The sequence below is a fragment of the Dasypus novemcinctus genome, chromosome 28 (genome assembly GCF_030445035.2).
Source record: "Dasypus novemcinctus isolate mDasNov1 chromosome 28, mDasNov1.1.hap2, whole genome shotgun sequence".
Taxonomy (NCBI): domain Eukaryota; kingdom Metazoa; phylum Chordata; class Mammalia; order Cingulata; family Dasypodidae; genus Dasypus; species Dasypus novemcinctus.
Window position 1 is genome coordinate 38,632,922 of NC_080700.1, and position 23,421 is coordinate 38,656,342.

At 38.6% G+C, this 23,421-nt stretch overlaps 1 protein-coding gene across 1 annotated transcript in view; it reads left to right on the plus strand.

Moving 5' to 3' along the window:
- Positions 1–23,421, plus strand: part of OPRM1 (opioid receptor mu 1) — a 45,539-nt gene that overhangs the window by 17,369 nt on the left and 4,749 nt on the right. The gene's annotated exons all lie outside the window — the stretch shown is intronic.

Consider the following 23,421-nt stretch of genomic DNA (forward strand, 5'->3'; position numbering starts at 1 on the left):
TCTCTTTCTCAAAACTTAGGAGCATTGAGGACATTCCTATTTCATCTCCCCACATGATATTCTAAAATAATTCTCTCCAATATGTAGCACATTGAGCACTGCTAATGGTTATATCTACAGTACACACACACACTAAACTACAAGTAAAACAAAGCTTAATTATCCGGGTATTTTGCTTGTGTGATGGCAACAAAGACCCATGTATTTCAAGGCACAATGTTAAACATTTTTGGCTTTGCAAATTCTTCTAAATGTCAGTTCTCATCTCTTTAAAATAAAGACAATAATCAGAATTGTTTTAGCTGCTGACAGGGTTTGTGTGAGCATCAGTTTATAAAAATGTATGGAGAAAAGCTCGGTAACCTTACTGCACTTTATAAAGGTTATCTCTCACACAGCTAGCTTATGTTATAGGATGTGTATTATAACAGTGTAGTGTAATAGCGAAGACCCTAAACCCTATATAATAAACAGCAAAGATTTATGGCTTTAAATTCTGATTCTGCCATTGTTATTCTTAGTAAGTTATTTAATCTCATTGAACCTAAGTTTATTCACTTATAAAAGAAATAATAGTAATGTGTATAAGTCTGTTATGAAGATTAGGAAAACCAATTAAACCACTTAGAACAATGCCTAACACAACGTAAGCATGCCATAAATGCTGGCATGATTATTATGCTAAAAATAGCATTTATCCTCATTTAATTTGATTTAAAGGTAGATTTTAGTGGTAATACCATCACCTCTTTACAGATGAGGTGACAGAAGCACAGAAGGTTACAACACAACACTCATATCCATGTTTCTTAATTCCAAACACAACCAAACAATATGCTAGAGTGTTTTTACAATGCTCACTGTGAATGCTCCTATCTTAAAAGAGCTACTGCCACAGCCCCAGTTTTGTTTCTCAATCTCTTAACACCTAAGATTTTAATTAAGAGAACATTGGATGGTCCTTTCAAAATGCAAAATACAGCTGGAAGATATTGACAATAAGCATTATAAATATAAACCCTTTCATTACAACTGAACAAGGAGAGTTTCACTTTGATGATTTCTAGAACATAAAGACCGTGTTCAACTAGTGCGCAAAGGAATTGAATCATAATAGGAAAGAGAGTCAGCAGAGCACAGCCTAGGGCAAGTGAGAGGCTAGCTAAGGGAACACTGCAGGGTGGTAGGCCTTGAAAAGGGGAGGACTTGAGCTTTATTCACCCCACATTCCACCTCTAGTGAGTCCTGTCTATGATAGATCGACCTCGGGTGGGGACATATGCCAGGCGTTCTAGTGGGCAGGCAGCTGTTGTAGTTGTAAATCCCGTCCCCTAAGTAGCCTGACCTCATCTGTGGACATGATTGAAAAATTCCTAATGTTCCCCTCCAATTATTGCTTCCAGTTGGTCTGCTGGTACTGGTACAGCCTCCTGATTCTCATTGTTATCTCCAAGCACACTCTACTGTCAATGCCTGTGAGCAAAATGTCCCCAAGAATACACCTAGAGCCCAAGCAAAATTAGATTTATTAAGCTTGCCGCAGCAAAGGATACCTTAGGGGTTTTAGTTTGCTTGGTGATTTGAGCAAGGATTCAAGGAAACAGAGTTCCATCTGGATTGGGAGCTGTCACAAAACAAGGATAAGTTGATGAATGGGTATTCGTACATTTTGTTTTTGTTTTTTACCTAGGAGGCAGGATTAGAAGAGTGGGGTCGGGGCTGCCATTGAGTAAGTAGTGGCTCCCTGTGTTGACCAGGAGAGGGAGATGTTGGGCTTTTCTATATCTGTGGTATGATTTTGTTTTCATCCCTGTTCAGTCATGATAATAGAGCAGACTTGTTTTGCCTTGTTGCATTAGAGTCATGGAGAGCCCTCATCTGATGTTGATATTCTATGAAATCATGTTCAACAAAGGAATACAAATGCATGACTATTAGCAACAGGGCTAGCTCTCTGAAAGCTGTAAGGAATTTTTTATTTTGTCACTATTATGTGACCTCATTAATATTACATGGAAACCCTTCTTCTCTGGCAATAAGGGAAGGATAAAAATGGGGATTAATGGGGAATGGTAAAGTGACAAGGGATGGGAAGGCATGGTTTATACCTATAGAAAAAATCCCTTTAAGTTGAGGCCAAGAATATCATACTTAAGGAAGGCTAAAGATGTGGGTATTGGGGCCAGGAGAATCAATCATTTCTCTAGTGCACAGGAATTCAGAGAGTAGAGTAGAGACTAAACATGGTCCTTGTGGTGGGTTGAATTGTGTACCCCAGTTTGGACATGTTCTTGGTCTTAATCCACATTCTGTGGATGTTACTTCAGTTAAGGGGTAGCCCAACTGAATCAAGCTGAGCTTTAATCTGGATTATTAGAGTCCTTTATAAGCAGAGTGAAGGTCAGAGAGAAGCTAGGGGGAGCAGGCAGAACCTGGAAGTCAGTGGAACCCAGGTGAGAAAGAAGACGCTTCCATGTACATTGCCATGTGACAGAAAAGCCAAGGACCAAGTATCACCTGCAGCCATTCAGCCCCAGAATGACAAGCATCACTTTTCTGACACCTTGATTTTGGACCTCTCCTATCCTCAAATCCATGAGCCAATTAATTCCTGATGTTAAGCCAACACATTGTATAGTATTTATTTTAGCAACAAGGAAACGAAAACAGTCCTTATACTTCCAATACATAGAGACTAATAGATAAAATAGATAATATTGCTGCGATAGTCACATACATTTCACAGTACTAAGATTTCACGTGTAATCATGTAAATTTATTCTCAGGTTCATTAATAGCATATGATTTGCCTTTATTCAATACTCAAACTAAAATCTTCTTTAAAGTAAATGCAATCTTCCTTTTCAAGATGGCTAATTAAGAACTAACCCAGGACCCTCCTCCCTGCCTCCAACCAGCAGAAAGCCTTCGAAGTTATTTTTGAATAATACAAATTAAATCAATCAATAAATGAATTTATGAAAATGATAGAGAAGTTCTTAGTAGACAGTGTTGATAATTAAAGGGTCCTATTAAATGCCACTCTTACCTTCTTGGACCATATTTGAACCAACTGAAAGATAAGACAAAAAGATCAACAGATATAGGGGAAAAAATAGCCGTTTTATTACAGACAAATACTCTTCTGGATGATGTGGATTAGGTGTGTCATAATAATTGCATCCTAATTCTAACCCCAGAAGGAAACACATTAACCTACCCCATCACAGGCCTGGACTATTGGTGACCTCCCACATGGAAAACAGCCCCTTTAACATTTTGAACATAGGGTAGTGAAATATAGCACGTGTTTCCTTTGAGCAGGTGAATCTCAAAAAGAAAGAGAGAAGGTAAGGAGCAAGTAACACATATCCATTTTTTTACCCTAAGCATATAAATTGGATAAGCCACTTGTTCTCCTTTTGGAAGGAGAGAGTAATAGAATGAGAGAAGTCTGGGAACTGATGAAATATGAATTCAGGAGAAAGAAGTTTCTTCCACTCTAGATAATCCAAAACTTCTGAATAATCCTGAGACTAAAAACAGACACTATAAGCCTAAGGAATTCCAAAAAAAAGGTGGAGGAAACCTCAAAGGTACTCCATTAAGGGATGGATTTTCAGAGGTGTAGCAGCCAGACTGGCTGACTCTTGCATCTATCTATCTGTAGGCTAGACAGAAGCAGCAGTGTCAATTTTAAAATTGGGGTTTGGGGAAGAACCAGGCTTGGATACTGACAATGTCCTGGAGAATCAGAAAGCAGCCCAAACCGGAGGAGTAGCCACCAATGGAGTATATCTATCTCAAGTTTATCCCATCATCCATTCTTGTTGAAAGATGTACGGAGCACAAGTCTCCAGAAGTGATTCCAATATCTGCCCCGTGGACAGCTTCAGATGCAGAGGCAGTGAAGAGTCTAGCAAGGAATATTAATCTCAAAGATAATTTCAGAATGAATGGTCGTACTTTTTTATGACTGAATGCATCCTGAAAGAGATAGTGGTTGTGGTGTGGGAATCTAACAAACAGAAGAACTTACACTAGAGGAAACAGAATTAATAAAGTGACCATACAAATAATTTAAAATAAATTATATTTAATATCTTCAGAGAGATGAAGGAAAGTTTTACTTCCAAGAAAGAGTAAGAAGCAAAATGGAAATAATGAGGTAGTTATTAACAAGCAAATATTAGTGGCTAAGGGCTCAAACAACCTGGCTTCAAGTAAATGTATAGAGAAAAATGTTAACTATAAATCTTGACTCCATTGAAAATGATCCCTTTGGGCAATAGAAATGAGGCAGGCTGGGAGGGGCTGATGCTTTTCACTACAGGGATGAAATTATGTTCATGTATTACTTTGATAAAGATTAAATCTATTTTTTAGATAATCCAACAAAATAAGCACCTTTTGAGCACCTCCTCTGTGGGAGGTGCTAGGCTCAGAAGAATAGTGAGACTCAACTCCTGTCTTTGAAGGACTCCCTGCTTGTTAGAGGGAGGTAGGAAGAAAGAGTGAGAGGAAATGGCTTTTCTACCAGCAAACCCCGGGGTGAAATCCCAGCTCTTTCGTTTGTTGGGATTTCCTTTGGGTAAGTTGGCTGAGCACTCTGAGCCTTAGTTTTCTTGTCTGTAAAATGGGGAGGATAAAGTCCATCAACTTTGTAAATTACTTAGCACAGCACAAGGCATCTAGGAAGCATTGGTGCACATTCTTCTTCTTGTCATGTATAAGAAGATGTTTGGGAGGATGTTGACCATAACGCTATCTCCAAGTGGTAGGATTTCAGTGGGCTTTAATCTTTGTACCTTGTATTGTTTGATTTCTTTTTATAATAAGCATACATCATGTTTACAAGAACACTTCTAAACACTATGCTCTGAAAAAATATCAATATTTTAAAATTATTTAAAGAAAATTTCAGAAAATATTTTTAATAAACTCAGGATAAGGAACACCTTTATTGACAAGAGGCTCACACACAGATACCATAAAGAAAGTTAAGATTCAATACTTCTGAGGGACACGAAACACGCCACATATAATTAAATAAAAAGTCACAGTCTAAGAGTAAATATTTTTTTGGTTCTTACAGATCACTTTAAAAAGATTAACCGATAAACATGAGGACAAGAAAAATGAAAACAAATTCATAGACAAGGTCGTGTAATTGACCAAGAGATTCATGAAACCATGTTCACCGTCTATAGCAATCAGTGAAATCTTAATTTAAACAATAATGATCTATTGCATGTCACTCATCAAATTGGCAGCTATTTTGAAGTTTGTGAACATCAAACACTGGGAGGGTGTAGGAAACCAGAAACTATTATATACTGCATACAGATGGAAGTACAACCACTTTGCAGGGCAATTGGGAGACTCTCTCTAAATAGAAAATATGCATCTTCAGTGATCTGGCAATGCCAGAGAAAAACTTGCACATGAGCAGAAAGGGACAGGTGCAGCAATATCCTTTGCAGCTTTACTAACCATGTCGAAAAAATGAACATAAGTGCCAGTCAGCAGATAAGATAAATAAAACGAGGCATATTTATATAATATTATTACACAGCTATTAAAAAGAATGAATTTGGTATAGGTGTTAACGTGGAAGGTCCTCAAAATTAAATTGCCTACCAAAAAAAAAGATATTTGAATAGTGATACGTACAATATGGTGACAAGAGTATAAACAATGCAGCACTGTATATTTTAAGGGCATAGAAATTATTGTAAAGCCATATAACACACCAAGCTCATAACAGTGTGTGTGTGTGTGTGTGTGTATCTGAGGTTGGGGGAAGAGGAATATGATAGTGGAGTTGATGTGTAATGAGGCTTTTAGTTTTATATGGAATTTGCATATAATTTGCATTATCATAAATTAATTGAAATTAATCTAAAATGGAATAGGAAAACAGACAAGTTTCACACAATACTTGTTTTTTAAAGAATTACACTGTACTAAAGGAATGATCACAAAACCTAACTAAAATGCACAGCAGATGAACTGCTCGAGGAAGAGGAGAAGGACAGAAAAAGAAAAGAAGAAGAGGAGAGGGAAAGGAAGAAGAGGAAAAGAGGAAACGAAAGAAGATGAATAACAAGAGAAAGAGGCTCAGGATAAATAAGAGAAAAAGGTATAAACAAAGAAGTTGTATTATTTAAATAGCAGTTATGGCTATTTATTTATGAGCGGGAGTCGTTGCAGGGATTCGCAGTCTGAAATAAGTAGGCAGACAAGTCCTCAGCTAATCTTGAAACCTTTTCTCTATGGGTATCCATATTTTTAGTCTTATTACCAGTAAGAATGAAGAAGTGACCAGTCACTCCTGTGTGCTCTAAATCCCAACTCTTCTCTGTTTCTTAAGGATTTTGCTCATACGAATATGCTTTCTTTCTCCTGCTTCACCAATTTTCCTTTACTACAGAATGATTTCACAGTACACACACCCCTTCTCTGCCATATTACATCGTTTCACAAAAACCCTTCTTGAGCTTGCTTTCCCCTGTTCCTCCTCATAGCCGAATACAACAAAAAAGTTTTCTGCATCATCTGCCTCTATGTCCTTGACCCCCCATTCTTTTTTAAAGATATATTTTTTATTTCTCTCCCCTTCCCCCCCCCCAGTTGTCTGCTCTCTGTGTCCATTCGCTGTGTGTTCTTCTGTGTCCACTTATATTCTTGACAGCAGCACCGGGAAGCTGTGTCTCTTTTTGTTGTGTCATCTTGCTGCATCAGCTCTCCATGCGTGTGGTGCCACTCCTGGGCAGGCTGCACTTTTTTCATGTTGGGTGGCTCTTCTTACGGGGTGCACTCCTTGCTCATGGGGCTCTCTTATGTAGGGGCCATCCCTATGTGGAATGGCACTCTACTCAGGGGACACCCCTGCGAGGCACAGCACTCCTTGCGCACATCAGCATTGCACATGGGCCAGCTCATCACACAGGTCAGGAGGCCCTGGGTTTGAACCCTGGACCTCCCATGTGGTAGGTGGAAGCTCTATCCATTAAGCCAAATCTGCTCCCCCACCCCATTTATTTTTAACTCACTATCTATTTATCTTCCAACCACACTATGCCATGGTTGTTGTCAATCATTATTAGAGTCCATTGAGCTGAAGCCCATGGACATGCCTCTGTCCTCTTACTCAGCCTCTCTGCAACCTTCAGGAAAGTTGACCATTGATGTCATGATGCTCTTTCCTCTCTTGACTTCCTTAACCCTACTTTTTGAGTTTCTTGCTTAATTCTCTGGCTCTTCCTTGGTTCCTCCACCTTTATCAGAGCTTTTAACTTGACCCTCTTATCTTCTCTAAACTTTCTCCTGAAGTGCTTTTCACTCTCCCCTGCCTCTACCATTCCACTGCCCATGTGTCAACTAAGCCCAAGTTCACACCTTCAGGCTTGTCCTCTCTCTGTACTATGACTGCTTGTTTAATCCTTTTATCAGATATCTAATGGGCACTTAGCAAAACTATTGATTGAAATAATAGCCAATACATGTGTTCCCTGTCAAAAGATCCTTTTCCTCCTGCAGTTCTTTTATCCTTAAAACTAGACTCTCAGAATGAACCTTATTTTCCCTAGGATGGGAGGCTGTAAAAAAACAAAGGAGGACAAAAAAATAAATCAAATTTGTGGCTATGAATTCCAAAATAAGGTTCTGAAAGCCTTAGCTTTTAAATGAAAGACCAAGTAAATGAAAAGAGAAAATGTGGATGCATTCCAAAAGATCAGCCTTGATTATATAAACTCAGCCTAGAGGACAGAGAGAATAGAGTTTATATCACAAACCACAGGATAGTAAAGAAGAGCTCCTGAAGGAGAATGATCTTCCTGCCACACAGGAGGGATTAAGGATTACTTCCTTGGCTGGAGGGAGGCCATGTGAAAGTACAGGAAAAGGGAAGTGAGAACTGAGCTCTTCATGGCGGCCCCTGACTTTCACATGCGCCCTCTCTTCAGAGAGAAACCCTTTATGGAAGTGCAAATCAAAAAACATGATTGAAGGAAGCGGACTTGGCCCAGTGGTTAGGGCGTCTGCCTACCACATGGGAGGTTCCCGGTTCAAACCCCGGGCCTCCTTGACCCGTGTGGAGCTGGCCCACGCACAGTGCTGATGAGCACAAGGAGTGCCGTGCCACGCAGAGGTGTCCCCTGCATAGGGGAGCCCCACGCGCAAGGAGTGTGCCCCATAAGGAGATCCGACCAGCGTGAAAGAAAGTGCAGGCTGCCCAGGAATGGTGCCGCCCACACGGAGAGCTGACACAGCAAGATGACGCAACAAAAAGAAACACAGATTCCCGTGCTGCTGACAACAGAATCAGACAAAGAAGAAGATTCAGCAAATGGACACAGAGAACAGACAATCGGGGCAGGCAGGGAAGGGGGGGGAATAAATATAAATCTTTAAAAAGTTCCTAAGAAGTCATCATAAATCATTAATAAAAAAAAAACATGATTGAGGGAAGCAGATGTGGCTCAAGTGATAAGGCTTCCGCCTACCATATGGGAGGACCCAGGTTTGATCCCTGGGACCTCCTGGTGAAAAAGAAGAAGAGAAAGTGTGCCCACATGGCGAGCCAGTGCCCGTGTGAGTGCCGGCGTGGTGACTCAGTGTCCGCACAGCAAGCTGAGCACACGCGTGACAAGCCAGTGCCTGTGCAAGTGACTCACACACCAAGATGATGATGCATCAAAAGGAGAGACAAAGGGGAGAGCCTTGCACAGCAGAGACGGGGAACAGAGGTGGCACAATCGACAGGGAACCTCTCTTCACATCAGGGGTCCCCAGGATCGAATCCCACCGAATCTTAGAGGGGAAAAAATGAGAAGAGAAGACAAAAAGACAAATAGGTACAGACGATCACACGGCAAATGGACACAGACAGCAAAAATAGCAGGGTGGGAGGAGGGAAAGGGGGGGAAATAAATCTTTAAAAAAAAAAAACCAACATGATTGAGAATCCAAAACAATAAGAGAGTTGTCCCAGCACCTGACTGGAATTCTGGAATGAGACACCTCACAGAGTAACCCACGGTGCTGTTGAGTTGCTTCAGTGGAGTGGAAATTGTAGCAAAGGCATAGAGAGGGGCTGAGATGATCCTGTGGCTTACAGAGATCTACAATTGGAATGTAGGAGATTAATGCCACTGAGAACCATTGTGCTGTCCAAAGGCATCCCTGCCACCTGCATTAAGTGTCCTCCCCCACCCCCAGCTAACTAGGTGCCAGAAAGCCCAGGGCAGGGCCTGGAGAGAAAATGAGCTTGAGTCTCAGGAACAGCTGTGCATGGGAGCTGAGGTGTGTGCAGGCATAGACCCAGAATGTGCGGGGCTCGAAATGTATCCACTTTGGAAAATCATTTTTTTTTTAATTACCAATCAAAAAGAAAAATTAGAGCAGGCTGAATTTTTAATTCCAAAATTTAAAAATTTTAAAAATATCACAATCTTAACAAAATCCAGAAAAATAGTGTTTATGTTATAGTAACTCCTTGAGATATCTTTTTAATACTGTAAAAAAAAATGTTTATAAGTTTTACAAATTGATATTTGAATTGCCATGTAAAATGTTAAGATGGTCAAATTTGAAAAATTTCTATCAGGTTTCTTTCTTACGTGAGCAAGATACATCTATCAGGGAAATGTGTATCAGATATTTATCCTGATAGATAAGTCTATCAGGAAAATATGTATCTGATGCGTAAGATGTGATCCAATATTTTGGAATGACTAAAACACGAGACTTCACATATAGGCTTACTCACAGTTGTAGTACTGCTACAGCTTAATGGGGTTTTTTGTTTGGTTTTGTTCACCCCCCTCCACCCCTTGACATGGTTCCCTTGTCTGTTTGCTCACTGCCTTTTTTTTCTTTAGTAGGCACTGGGATCCATCCCAGGACCTCCCATGTGGGAGGCGGGCGCTCAACTGCTTGAGCCACGCCCACTCCAGCCTTATGTTTTTAAAATCAGATGTTTGATGACTTCTATTCTCAGTGATTTCCACCAAAAAGTCAGAGTCCATGAATAATTGCATTTACACTGTATAATCAAGTACAATCATGATAGAAAAGAACTTGAGTTTTGATCAGCTACTGGTAAGAACAAAATCTTCCACTTACAAAAACCTATGTCTAGTGCCCAGCAGACTTTTCCACAGACTGGTTTCTGGCTATAATACTTCAGACCGTGTTGCTCCCCAGTGTTCTCCCACTTCTGGGGCATCCTGTACAGCACATTCATGTCCTCATACATTTGTTAGCCCTGCACTTTCTTGTCCCAATACTGTACAAAATGACACTGTAAGTGGGAACAGTACTTCGGGAAGCAATTCCTAAACCAGGCTAGGTAGAAATAACCTATTCAATCCCACAAAGTGACTGCCAATCACGTAACTATATCCCAGTAAATTCAATGAAATAGACCCCTAATTTAACTTTCTCTTACCTAGATTCCTAATTATCTGCATTACCCCAACACCCCATTGCATGAGGGGGAAATAGAGCGGGAAATCAGAATGAAAAGAAGCCCTACTTCTTAGATGATCATGAGCATGATATCTTAACTTTGAAAAGGTTATAAAAATATATGGTCATTTGGCCTTGGATGGGACCAGATGATTGAGGAAACCTGAAGCTTAAGCTTCATTGACTACACAGTGGAGACCAATTTGATTAGGAGAGAGCAAGACAACAGGTGACAACAGGTGAACATTGCATCATCAGAAGGTGTCAAATGAACACAACCACTGGGCACATATCTCTTCCCAAATGAGAAGATGTAAAGTTGAATAAATATTTACGTGCAAAAACACTGAATTTTAAACCTGAACAGATTGTTGATCCTATGTGAGTAAGAATATATTTTCCACGGTCAGCAGAACTGGTGGCTTAAAAGCTAGACTGTTTAGTTACAGACCAATTTAGAAAGTTATGCCTTTTGCCACTCAAATTTGGAGGCTCTTGAAACAATGAAATTATATCAACACTGTCAATTAAAATTCTCCCCAACCATATTCTTTTTCCACACTTCACCATCTCATCAGATGGTACCACTCTCCTCCAAGATGCTCAAACCAGAAATTCTTCTCATTTGCTCCCTTTTTTTAAAAAAAATGTATTTTATTTATTTATTTCCCCTTCCCCGTCTCTGTGTCCATTCACTGTGTGTTTTTCTGCATCGGCTTGCATTGCCAGGCGGCGCTGGAAAACCGTCTCTTTTGTTGTGTCATCTTGCTGCGTCAGCTCTCCATGTATGTGGTGCCACTCTTGGGTGGGCTGCACTTTTATCACATGGGGCAGCTCTCCTTGCCGGGCGCACTCCTTGCATGTGGGGCACACCTACGCGGGGACACCCCTGCATGGCATGGCACTCCTTGCATGTGACAGCACTGCACATGGGCCAGCTTGCCACGCGGGTCGGGAGGCCCTGAGTTTGAACCCTGGACCCTCCATATGGTTGGCAGATACTCTATCAATTGAGCCACGTCCACTTCCCTGTTTAGTGTGTCAGGGATTATATGACAAACACCACATGCTGCTTGGCTTAAACAGGAGCTTATTATGCCACAGTTTCAAAGTCTAGAAGTCCAAAGTCATGTTACACTTTCCCCTGAAGTTTACAGAGTTCTGGAAGGCAGAGTATTGCTGAGACAAACTATAGCAGTATCAGTAGTGACCTCCCAGAAATATATATGGGGCCCACAGCAGGGTGTAGAAGGCACATTTAGGTCCATGATGAAGCACAAAGGTATGGGAAGTAAGTCTCAGATAATTTTGCCTCTCTGCACCTCAGTTCCTTTGCCATAAAATAAGGAGATTAGACAAGGCAGTCTCAAACCTACCAGTTTCTTTACCAAAAAGAAATATTTGTTTTTTCTGATTAAAAAAGCATTAAATTCTCATGGTAGTGTGGAAAATTCAGAAATTTATTAGATGCAGAGACAATAATGTCAACCCAGTTTATTTCCTTCTGGTCTTTTCCTAATATTTTTAATAACATAGAGAACACACTGAATTTAATTCTGTGCCCTGATTTATTTAGCATTATATTATAAATACTTATTATGTATAAAATTCTAAATAAATAATTTTCAATAGTTAAGGGGGAAAAAAATCATTTCTCGTCATTCCAGGACCTTCTATGACCAAAGTTCCTTTTCTTTTGACAATGAAATGATGAGGCAAAAAGGAACATTCTCTCCTCATTTTTACTTAAAAAATGATGGTTCCCTGAGAAAAGTTTGTTTTATCCTACCACAATAATATAAGATAACCCAAACCCTTCTTCTTTTACTCACTTCCATTGCCCACCTTGTGTTGATTTCTCTGTTGGATAATTTTCTTCTATTTTTATTTCTTTGAACTTTTCTATTCATGTTACTTTTCATATTTTACTTCTATTTATTTAAATATATGCACAGCATCATCACCAAAAGTATATAGAGGACCATATATTTGTTATACCACATGCAACAAAAATAATTTTACTTACAGGTTATGCCCTCTAAAATTTTATATTCTACAGCATATGTTAAGTTTGGCAAAAAAAAGCAATTCTCTTATATTGATATTGCTAGAATTTCTTGATCATATTTTGAAATTATTTTCTTTTTCGTCCTTTTAATATTAAAAACATATCAAGGGATAGTCCATTATTTGAAGTTGCCAGTAATACACACTGATTATTTCATAGGTACAAAATCCCAGGTCCTAAAGCATAAGAAATTTCCTTTTTCTCTTAAAACTTCCAAATTTGAAAGCTAGATATTTCTGAGCTCTAAAAACCAGGTCCTTAAAATAAAAATAAAACATAGTTATCTATGAACCAAAAAGCTCAATCTTTTGATTTGGATGTTCTGATGCTGTATTGAAAGTCATTTGGTCTAAAGAGATTTATTTTATGTATTTGCCAACAAAAGCCTAAAGTCAAAAATAAGAACAGTTCATACAATTAGAATTGTTTATGTACGTCAGAAAATTTAATATAGTAATACTTTTCTAGAATACATAAATTCTATTTATCACAAAATATAGAAATCAAAGAAGCAAAATATCAACTATTTTCATGTGTCTGATGATGTAAGCACTGTTCATGTCATAAGTAAAATTTTCAGAAATCAAAGAAACCAGGAAATTGGCAGTTCCAAAAAACCTAATCTGAGACTGTTATGCAGGGCCTCTCGGCCATAATGGAAAAATCTCCCTTCATATCTTTTCCTGGGCAGAGGAGAGGCACCTTAGCTTGGAGCTCTATTCTCTCCCCATCTTCCACCTCAGTTTCCAATTTTAAAAAGAAGATTCCAAGAGTCTTTTAAAAATACATATAGTAAAATCAGAGCAATAAGGAAGAAATTAGGCAACAAGGAAACCAAAAGAGAAGGAAAGGATGAAATTTGTAGGAAGTTAGCACAACAGAGAGACGTACACTTAGATTCGCTACACAGTTATTAAAAGGAAACACAAATTCTGCTCTGTGTTTTCTTAGTACCAAATGCCAGTTATTCAGTTCACATTTTCTATTTAAAAAGCATGTCAGTTGTTACCAGAAAGCCAAATTTTCCCTGATTGTCTGAAAGACCCTTTTCTCATGAATTATCATTAATGAGACATGGAAAAGGAAGAAAGTAGAGACGACAAAGGGAGAACAAAAAGGTAAAGAGGATGGGGTTGAAGAGAATAACACTCAGGCAAAGAGTCACTATCCACTTAGACACAGACAGAAAAAGTCAATTGACCCCTGGAAGCAGGTGCCTTTGTTTAATTTCTGCAAGCCACTCCTTGTTTTCTTCTAGGAGGCAAAGTAGCAAGCAATAGTCATGGAAGTTACTATTCCTTCCCTCTTCTTAGTTTTAGCTCTTTGGAAATTTGGTCATTGACCACTTTATATCCTTATGAAATAAATGTAGATCAGGGGTTCTTAACCTTTTTTGCTCCACAGACCCCTTTGTCAATCCTAAATCCACACTATACTGTTTAAGATTTAATAAATATATCACACCCACACCAACACATCCCCACAAAAATAATGTTTTTTTTTGAATTTCAATTCAAGCTCACAGACCCCTTGTTAAGAACCCCTGATGTAGAAGAAATATTTTAGAACACTTTATAGCCCAGTGAGAAATCCCCTGTTCCTTCCTTCACTAAGTTATTGGATAACATAACTGAATGTAACACACTAATAGCTGGTCTCTTTTTATGGTAATACCTCATGAGGTATGGTAATACCTCATGACAGTACAATGACTGCTTTTGGTTTTGGTTTCTTTAGAATCACCCCACCTTCTACACACACTTAGGCTCACACACCACTCAAAAGAGAATTTTAAGAAACTCATTTGACCCTCTTCTTGGCCTAATTAACAACCTGAAACCAAGAACAAGTGCTTTCATTTCACCGGATTTGCCCATTTAGTAATGAGTATTAAAAGATGACACTCTTAGGAAGTTTTTTCTATTAAAGATGTGGATTTAAAGAAATGTGAGGATAAGTGGACATAAAATTCATGTCAGATATGAAAAATGGATGTTTCTGAGTGCAGTGCTGAACATAAAAAAAAGGAGCTCATTGAATCTTTCCTGAATTAGGTATCTTTCTTCTTCCATTAGATTAACAAAAGGGAGAGAGGCTCCACTTGTGAGCTCTTGAACAAAAGGAGTTGTGAATGAGAGGGCGTGATGGTCATATAAAACTGATGAGCTGGATTCTAAAATGTGTTCTTCTTCTCATCAAACTTCCCAGTCATTGTCTGTGGGTCATTGTCGATTTTATTCTGGACTGAGATAGGGCCATCACTATTCGAAGAAAAAACTAAAAAAAAAATGATAAAAAAGGCTACAACATCCCCAGGTATACAAGAGTAATTACTCAGTGTGGTTTCATTTAGCACCATTCAGTCAAAATGTAAGTAAAAATAGTTGGGGAAACGCAGTGATGAGTGAGTCTGAAGATAAACAGGAATTATTTTCTAGGCACCCAAGAAAGAAAAGGCGTTTACAAACAATAGGTACACATACAGCATAGGAAGGTGAGCTGCCAGTGAAATGGGCCCCACAATGCGTGTTCCCCCACACAGTATCTGGATGCTCCATAAAATCACTCTAGCCGGTCAACAGTTGAAGGGGATAAGAACACAATTTTTTATAAAAACAGTTGCATGGTAATTTATTTGGAGATATTCAACAAATTAGCTCCTCAATCACCTAGAACAAACACATAGTAGGAAAATTTCAGTGGGATAGTTAGAAATTAAAAACAGCTTAGGCCACTAGCTAGAAGAGAAGACCCAATCCGGTTGGTCCAGTAGGAATGGACAATGGCAGGAGGTCCTGTGAGACCGGATGAGACACGCTAAAGACAAATACATACCCGGGTGCGCTTTGGCCACCTTCCCACGAAGCACATGGATAGCACAGTATGAAATGCAGGTGCAAAAGTTGGAGAAAGGAGCAAGTGTCAAAATCCAGGAATTCTACTTAGACTCAAGGGGGTAAGCTGAAGAGAAAAGAGAAGTCTTCCTTCAGGTCACCTCTTTGACTAACCCTGGTTTGTATCCTCCTATGGCTGATAGTGTGATTTCACTCACTCGGTTAACTTTTGTAGGTCAATATTCACGCCACCACGTCAGAACAGGGCAGAATGAGAAGCTCACATTTGTTAGACTAGGTTATTGCTCTTCTGGACAGACCATTCCTTCACATTAAATCTTTCCACGAATATGTTGGAGGTGACTGGAACCTGTAGTCTTGTATAATTCTTTTTTACATATTTAGGAAATTCGTGAACCCCTTTTCATATGTTTCTGTGATTCAAAGAGTGAGTAATTAGGATAAGAATACTAACTATCTTTAGAGGAAGCTTTCTTGGATAAATTGAGAAAAATTAAACAAGATCGTTTCTATAAAATGCCAACTAAACTAGCTTCTATAGGTAAATATGCAGTTCCATGATGTAGCACCCTAGATTAATTTTGTTTCATAAACACCTCATTGTGGGGAGAAAGTGATTTTTAAAAACTGAAACAAACGTAGCTCGATAACTACCTAGTGCTAAGATAAGCCTGAAGAAAAGGTTAGCAGTATGATGAGTCATAAAACTGACAGAAAGGAACCTGATTATTTAACATAAAACACATTATTAAAGGTAAGATATGACATGCAAGGTCTATGGGGTAGGAAAATGACTAACACAGTAGATCATGCCTTTAGAACCTGAAGGTCTATAATCAACGGTGTATCAAAAATGTTAAAGCTTCTTTAGCATCAAAGTCAGTTATTTCAAACCCTTAAAATCACAGTTTTAATTTTGTTTTCTGTCTGTTTGTTTCTGTAGTTTGTGGGATTGCCCTAAATTTTCTTTTTATACTTGCCATATTTAAAGGCTTAGCTAAAATCAAAATGTTTTATCACTTCAAGTTAAATGGCTTTCCTTACCCTTTCCCTTTAAAACCTTTCTAAGAGGTAAAATTTCTTAAGCAAATCAAAATGCCCTAAATCTGAAAACAGGGAGCCTTCTGGCAGCAATGCAACTTCTGCAATCATAAGCAGGTTGAATTGGGTCTTGGAATTTTAGAACTTAAGAGACAATTCAAACCCGTTAGCCCTGAGGAGGTTTTTGAAGTTTTCAGTTTCCCAAAGTAGCAGTTTGATATAGTTATGAATTCCAAAAAATAGATAGTGGATTGTAAACTGGTCTTTTCTTTTGGGCATATTAGAGTATATTGGATTCAGAGGTTTACTTGATTACTTCCTCTTATGCCAGAAGGGCATTGAGTTCCTGCCCTTTGGTGGGTGGGGACTCACAGATAAAAGGCATGGTAAGAGACAGAGTTGAGGGTTCTTAATGTTGAAGTTTTGATGTTGGAGTTTGATGCTGAAACCTTAAGCTGGAGCCCCAGGAAGCAAGTGCCAAGAGGAAAGAGAAGTAAGCCCCAGGAAGAAAGGAACCCTGAGCCTGGAAAGAAGCAAGCCCTGGGAAGAGAGGAACCCTGAGCCCAGAAAGAAGCAAGACCTGGGAAGAGGGGGACCCAGGAAGTCTGAACCCTGGCAGACATCAGCAGCCATTTTGCTTCAACATGTAGATAGACTTTGTTGAGGGAAGTAACTTATGCTTTATGTCCTGGTACCTGTAAACTCCTACCCCAAATAAATACCCTTTATAAAAGCCAGCAGGCTTCTGGTATTTTGCAGCAGCACCTCTTTGGCTGACTAATACACCCAGTGTTTATTGAAAAAAAAAACTTTCCTGCAATACTAAATAAAGGCCTTAACAAATGGGTGCTAATAGTATCCCCTCCAACCAACAACCACATTGACTGAATGAATTGGATTCCTAATTTTATATTGCTGAAAACAACAAACACAAACTTAAGTTTTTAAAGAATTCATTGCACCTTTTAAATGAAAAGTCCAAGGTAGATCTAGCTTCAGACAGACTCTCCCAGCAATCACATAATTTGTATCATCTCAGGTTTGGATCCTGGAAGAAAAATACCTCTTTCCTCAGGAGCAAAATCTCATTGGCTCAAGTTGAAACATGAAACCATCACTGATCATGCAGTTCGGCCCAATCACTTTATATTCTCATAGCCTGAAAAACCAATCAAACCCACTGCAAAGTACATGGACTGAGAGTGGGAAATGAGAGTTCTCCAGAGTGAAATTGAGGTACTCTTCCTAAACTTACTGTAAATAGATGTGGGGTGTCAAAAACAATAGATGTCCAATACTTGCAAGATACTCTTCTGCCACCAGATATAATTTATTATTTCATTTTAAGATTTATTTATTTATTCCCCCACCCCACCCCCCCTCTTCTTCCATTGTCCTCTGTGTCCATTCACTGTGTGTTCTTTGGCATCTACTTGTATTCTCATTAGGCAGCTCTGGGACCTTCCAGAGTAGGAGAGAGGCGATTATTCTCTTGAGTGGGAGAGAGGCGATCATTCTCTTGCACCACCTCAGCTCCCTGAAATGCTGCATCTCTTATTATCTCTCCTTTGTGTCTCTATTTTTTTGGTTGCATCATCTTGCTGCACCAGCACTCTCTGCATAAGGTAGCACTCCTGCATGGGGCAGCACTCCACACAGACCAGCACTCTGCATGGGCCAGCTTGCCTTCACCAGGAGGCCTGGGTATCGAGCCCTGGACCGCCTATGTGGTAGTCTGGAGCCCAGTTGGTTGATCTACATCTGCTTCCCTATTGTTGTCAGTGTGTTTGCTATCTCTTCTACTAGGTAGCTCTAATTTATGTGGGATTTGAAGGTGAAATAAGAGAAAGTAAGCTTTGAATATGCATGTGAGGTGATCCCCTAGGAGTGCTTTGCTCTATTGCTCATCAGAGGTAGTTTGACTTCTGCTCATTAGCTGTCAATTTTCCTTGAGGTTCTGCTCTGAGTCCAATTCTCTTATCACTTTACCCATAGCCAGTCATCCAGTTACAACTTCAGACTCCCATGTCAGTCTGCTAATGATCTCCAACCGGTGGTTGGTGCTCCAGGCCTGTTGTCACTAAATTCATGCTCATTTGGAGATATACAACTGAAACTTATCTGTAGCAATGGCTCTTTTAAAACCTTTCATTTGAGATTTCACTTCCAGCCAAGTTAGAGTAACAAGAACCATATTTCCACTCCTACCTAAAACAACTAGGAAACCAGAAAAAATGTGTTAAACTATGATATTCAAGACACTGGGTATCAGTCAATGAAAGACAGTGGTCCCTGATAGATGAGGGGAAAACAAAGTGAACTCTAATATTGTCCAAACAAGGTGAACTCTAATATTATCTGAGAAAGCAACTAGCAAAAGACACAAGGAAATGGAAACCTAGTTTGAGCCCAGCAGTCTCCCTCTGTTGAAGAAAAACCATGAGGCCAAGGCAGCTAAAGTTTACAGTGCAGAGATTAAAACAGAGAGAACTGCACAAAGAAGTCTGGAGAGCTGCAGGGGTTCGTACTCAAGTCTTCAGCTGAGTACCAATCACCATATGCATGTGATATTCCTTTGTGAAGCTGGGAAGAACTAACCCAAAAGGTTGAGAAGAAATAACCCACTGAACTCACACAGGGTCAGAAATATTTATGGTTTCCTCCAGACAGAATGGAAAACCACTTAAATTATGAGGCATTGGGTAGAGTAGTCATGAAAGTTTTGTCTCGAGTCAGAAAAGGGAACAGATGTGGTCCAAGCCATTGAGTGCCTGCTTCCCACATGGGAGGTCCCAGGTTTGGTTCCTGGTGCCTCCTAGAAACTAAAACAAAAAACAAGTGAACAAACGAAAAGCCTAACTCAGGGAAGCCAATGTGGCTCAGTGGTTGAGCATTGGCTTCCCACATACAAGGTCCTGGGTTCAATCCCCATTCCCAGTACCTAAAAAAAAAAAAAAGAGAGAGAGTCAGAAAAATATCATCCATAGCAAAACAGCTGCTCTAGGCCTGCCTACCTAAGCTTAAAAAGCAAGGCCCAAATGGATCAAACTCTTTCCAAATAACTTAGTTGTGTATTCCAGAATATGTATAAGAATACAATTATATTCAACAAGTTAAAAACAGTCTGGCATTCAATCAGAAATTAACAAGCTTCAAAGAGGCAGGGAAATGTGAATGATGGGGAAAAAATTAATCAATATGAATCAACTCTGAGATAATTCAGAGGACAGTTATAACAACTGCACTCTACACTTTAAAAAGCTAAACAAAAGATTGAACATATTGGGTAGGGATTTCAAATTTATATAAAATATAAAAATGACTAAAATTAAACTCCAAAAGATACTACTGCAAAGTCTGAGATGAAAAATACACTGATTAGTTGGAATTAATGGCAAATTACACATTGCAGAAAAAAAGATTTAGTAAACTTGAAGGCAAAGCAATCAAAACCATATAAAATGTAACAAAGCAAGAAAAATTTGAACAAAATTAACAAAGCATTAGTGAGCTGTACCCTAAAATATGGGTAATCAAGCCATTTAGAGGAGAGAGTAGACAAAAAATATTTTAAGAAATAGTAGCTGAAATGTTTTCAAATTAGATAAAAACTATAAATGCACAGATCCAAGAGGCTCACAAGTTCCAGCCTCAAGAAAAGAAACTGAATAAAGCTATCAACATGCATCAAATAACTTAAAGTGAGAAGAGAAAATCTTGAAGCAAAAGACACATATACAGAAGGGCAAAGACAAGGAAGACAGCAGATTTCTAGCTGAAGCAATGTGAGCTTTGAGACAGTGGAACAATATTTTTAAGATACAGAATGTAAAAATAAAATCTGTCGGCCTAGATTTCTATTTTCAGCAAAATGTTGTTCAAAATGAATGATAAAGTCCTTTACACAAATTCAAGAGATGAAAAAGATCATCACTAGTAGACCTGGACTACAAAAAAATATTAAAGAAAGTCCTTCAAGCAGAGGCAAAATAATCAGATAGAATTCTGGGTCTTCAAAAATAAGTGAAGAATGATAACATTTTTTTCTGATTTTTTCTGATTATTAAATCTATTTAATAGGTAATTGACTGTTTAAAACGAAAATAATCACAAATGCATCATCGACTTAAATGTATATAGAGCAACAATAGCACAATGGGCAAGAGGAAAGAAATGGAAGTAAACTGTTGTAAAGCCTTATATAAGACATGGAGTAGTGAAATACTTGGATTTAGAGTGATAAGCTAAAGATGTATACTATAAACATCTAGCATCCATTAAAATAACATATTAAAGAATTATAACTAGGAGGTCAACAAAACACGAAATGGAACCATAAGAAATATTCAATTGTTTAAATTAAGGCAAAAAAAAATCAGTAAAGGAAAAAACAGCAGGTGGGGCAAATTTTAAAAATTAGCGAGGTTGGTAGATTTAAAGCCAACTATAGCAGAGATCACATTCAAGGTACATGGTTTAAACACCTCAATTAAAGTCAGAGTGTGTCAATAAAAGAGCATAGGAAGTGATGTACTCAAATGGTTGAGTACCTACTTGCCATGTACAAGGTCCTGGGTTCAATCCTGGGCACCTCCTTAAAAAAAAAAAAAAAAAACACACAAAAATAAAAGAGCATGACCCAAAATTATGCTGTTTATAGTAAAACCAGTTTACTTATAAAGATTCAAATATGTGTAGAGTAAAATGATGAAAAAGATATACTGTGCTTATATTTATCAAAAGAAAACTGGAGTAGCTCTCTTAATATGTTAGCAAAGTAGATTTCAGAGAAAATCATATTATCAGGGTATTGAGGATCATTTCATACTATCAAAAAGGATAAAAAACCATCAACATTTATGCTCCTAATAAAAGAGCTTTGAAATACATAAAGTAAAACAGACAACTGTAAGCAGACAAATCATAGACAAAACAATTAAATAGAAAATTTAACACCTCTTCTCAATAATTGATATAACAAGTAGACAAAAAATCAGAAAGTATGTAGATAACTTGAACTACACTTTCAAACAAATTTATCTACGTGATGCTTGTAGAAGTCTCCACCCAGTAGCAGAATACACATTCTTTTGGTTATTAAAAAAATTAAAATCACAGGAAAGGGGATGTAGCTCAAGCATTCGAGCACCCACCTATCACATGGGAGGTCCCAGGTTCAGTTCCCAGTGCCTCCTAGAGAAGACGAGCAAGACAGCAAACTGGCATGATGGGCTGGCACAGTGAGCTGATGCAATAAGATGATGCAACAAGGAGACACAAAGAGGAATCACAAAGATGCAAGAAGGTGGGGAGTGGTGGTGGCTCAAAGTGATTGAGCGCCTCTCTCCCTCATGGGAGGTCCCAGGTTTGGTTCCTGGTGCCTCCTAAAGAGAAGATGAGCAGACACAGAGAGAGCACAATGCATGGGACACAGAGGACAGAGAGCACAAACAAGGAGGTGGGGGGGATACATAAATAAAACAAATCTTTTTAAAAATTAAAATCACAATAATAAATCACTGCATATTAGGGTTTCTAAAATTAAAAGACTCGAGGTTACAAGGTTGGCAGGATGTGGAGCAACCACAATTCTCATACAATGCCAGTAGGAATGTAAAATGTACAGCCATTTTGCAAATAGTTTGGCAATTTGTTGTAAAGTGAAATATAACTCTGTCATAGAACCTAGTTATCCCCTTCCTAGTCACCCAGGAGAAATAAAGTGCATCTGCACACAAAGGCTTACACATCAATGTTCACAGCAGCTTTATTAGTAATGGCCAAAACTGGAGGCAACTTCACTCCCATTGATAGGTGCGAGGATAAACAAATCTTACATATCCACACCATGGAATGCCACTTGTTAAGAAAAAGGAATGAACTATTGATAATGCAAAATCATGGATGTCTCACAATAATTATGCCAGTTGAAATAAGATGAGAAAGAGTGCATAATGATTGATTCTATTTACATAAAATTCTATAAAATGCAAAGTAGACTATATGACTGAAAGTAGGTAAAAATCAGTCATTGCCGGGGGGAAGGGTGGGGTGCAGGAGGGAGAGGCAGAAGGAAAATTTAAAGAGCTGTGAAGTGAAACTTTTGGGAGTGATTTATAGGTTTGTTACCTTAACAGAGGCTTTTCATTTCCCAAAGGGACATAGCAGATATTTTAGACTTTGTAAGTCATGTGGTCTATTACAAATACTTACCTTTGCCATTGTAGCATCAAATCAGCCACAGTAAATACATCAACAAATGTGTGTAGCTGTGTTCTAATACAACTTTACAAAAAACAGATGGTGGCCTGAGAGTTTGCCAATTCCTGATATTGATTACAGTGATGCTTTCGTGGGTCTAAACATATTGCAGACCTTATCGGACTGCACACTTTCATTTGTACAGTTTATTGTATGTCTTTTAATCCTCAATAAATCTATTTAAAAAATAAAAGCAAACCAAAAACCTTAGCTTCCCCATCATGGCTTGGACAAAGTCTCATCTTCTTACCATGGCATCAAGTCCCTCCATGGTCCAGCCTCTATATTCCTCCCTATCAGATCCATTGCCATTCCCTGCTGGGATACCACCTTTTAGCAGTACCAAACACACATCATGCTATTTCAACTCTGTGTATTTGTTTGGGATTTCTCTCTGCCTAGAATTACCTATCCCTACCAACTGGCTAACTCATAATCATACTTTGTGCTTTAAGATTCAGTTGGGGAACTTACACTTCCAGAAAGAATTTCATGTCTTACTCTTCCTATTCCCCTTGCCTTATGCTGGTTAGGTACCTCATGTCCATACCCCCATAATAATCTGTGTGTTCATATGTGTATGTATGTATGTGTGTGTATATTATATGTATGTATATAGATAGACGTATACATATATATGTACATACGTATACTCCTGCACTATGACATGGTTCCATAATTTTAACTATATCTATATACCTTGAATTTTCACCTGTATTT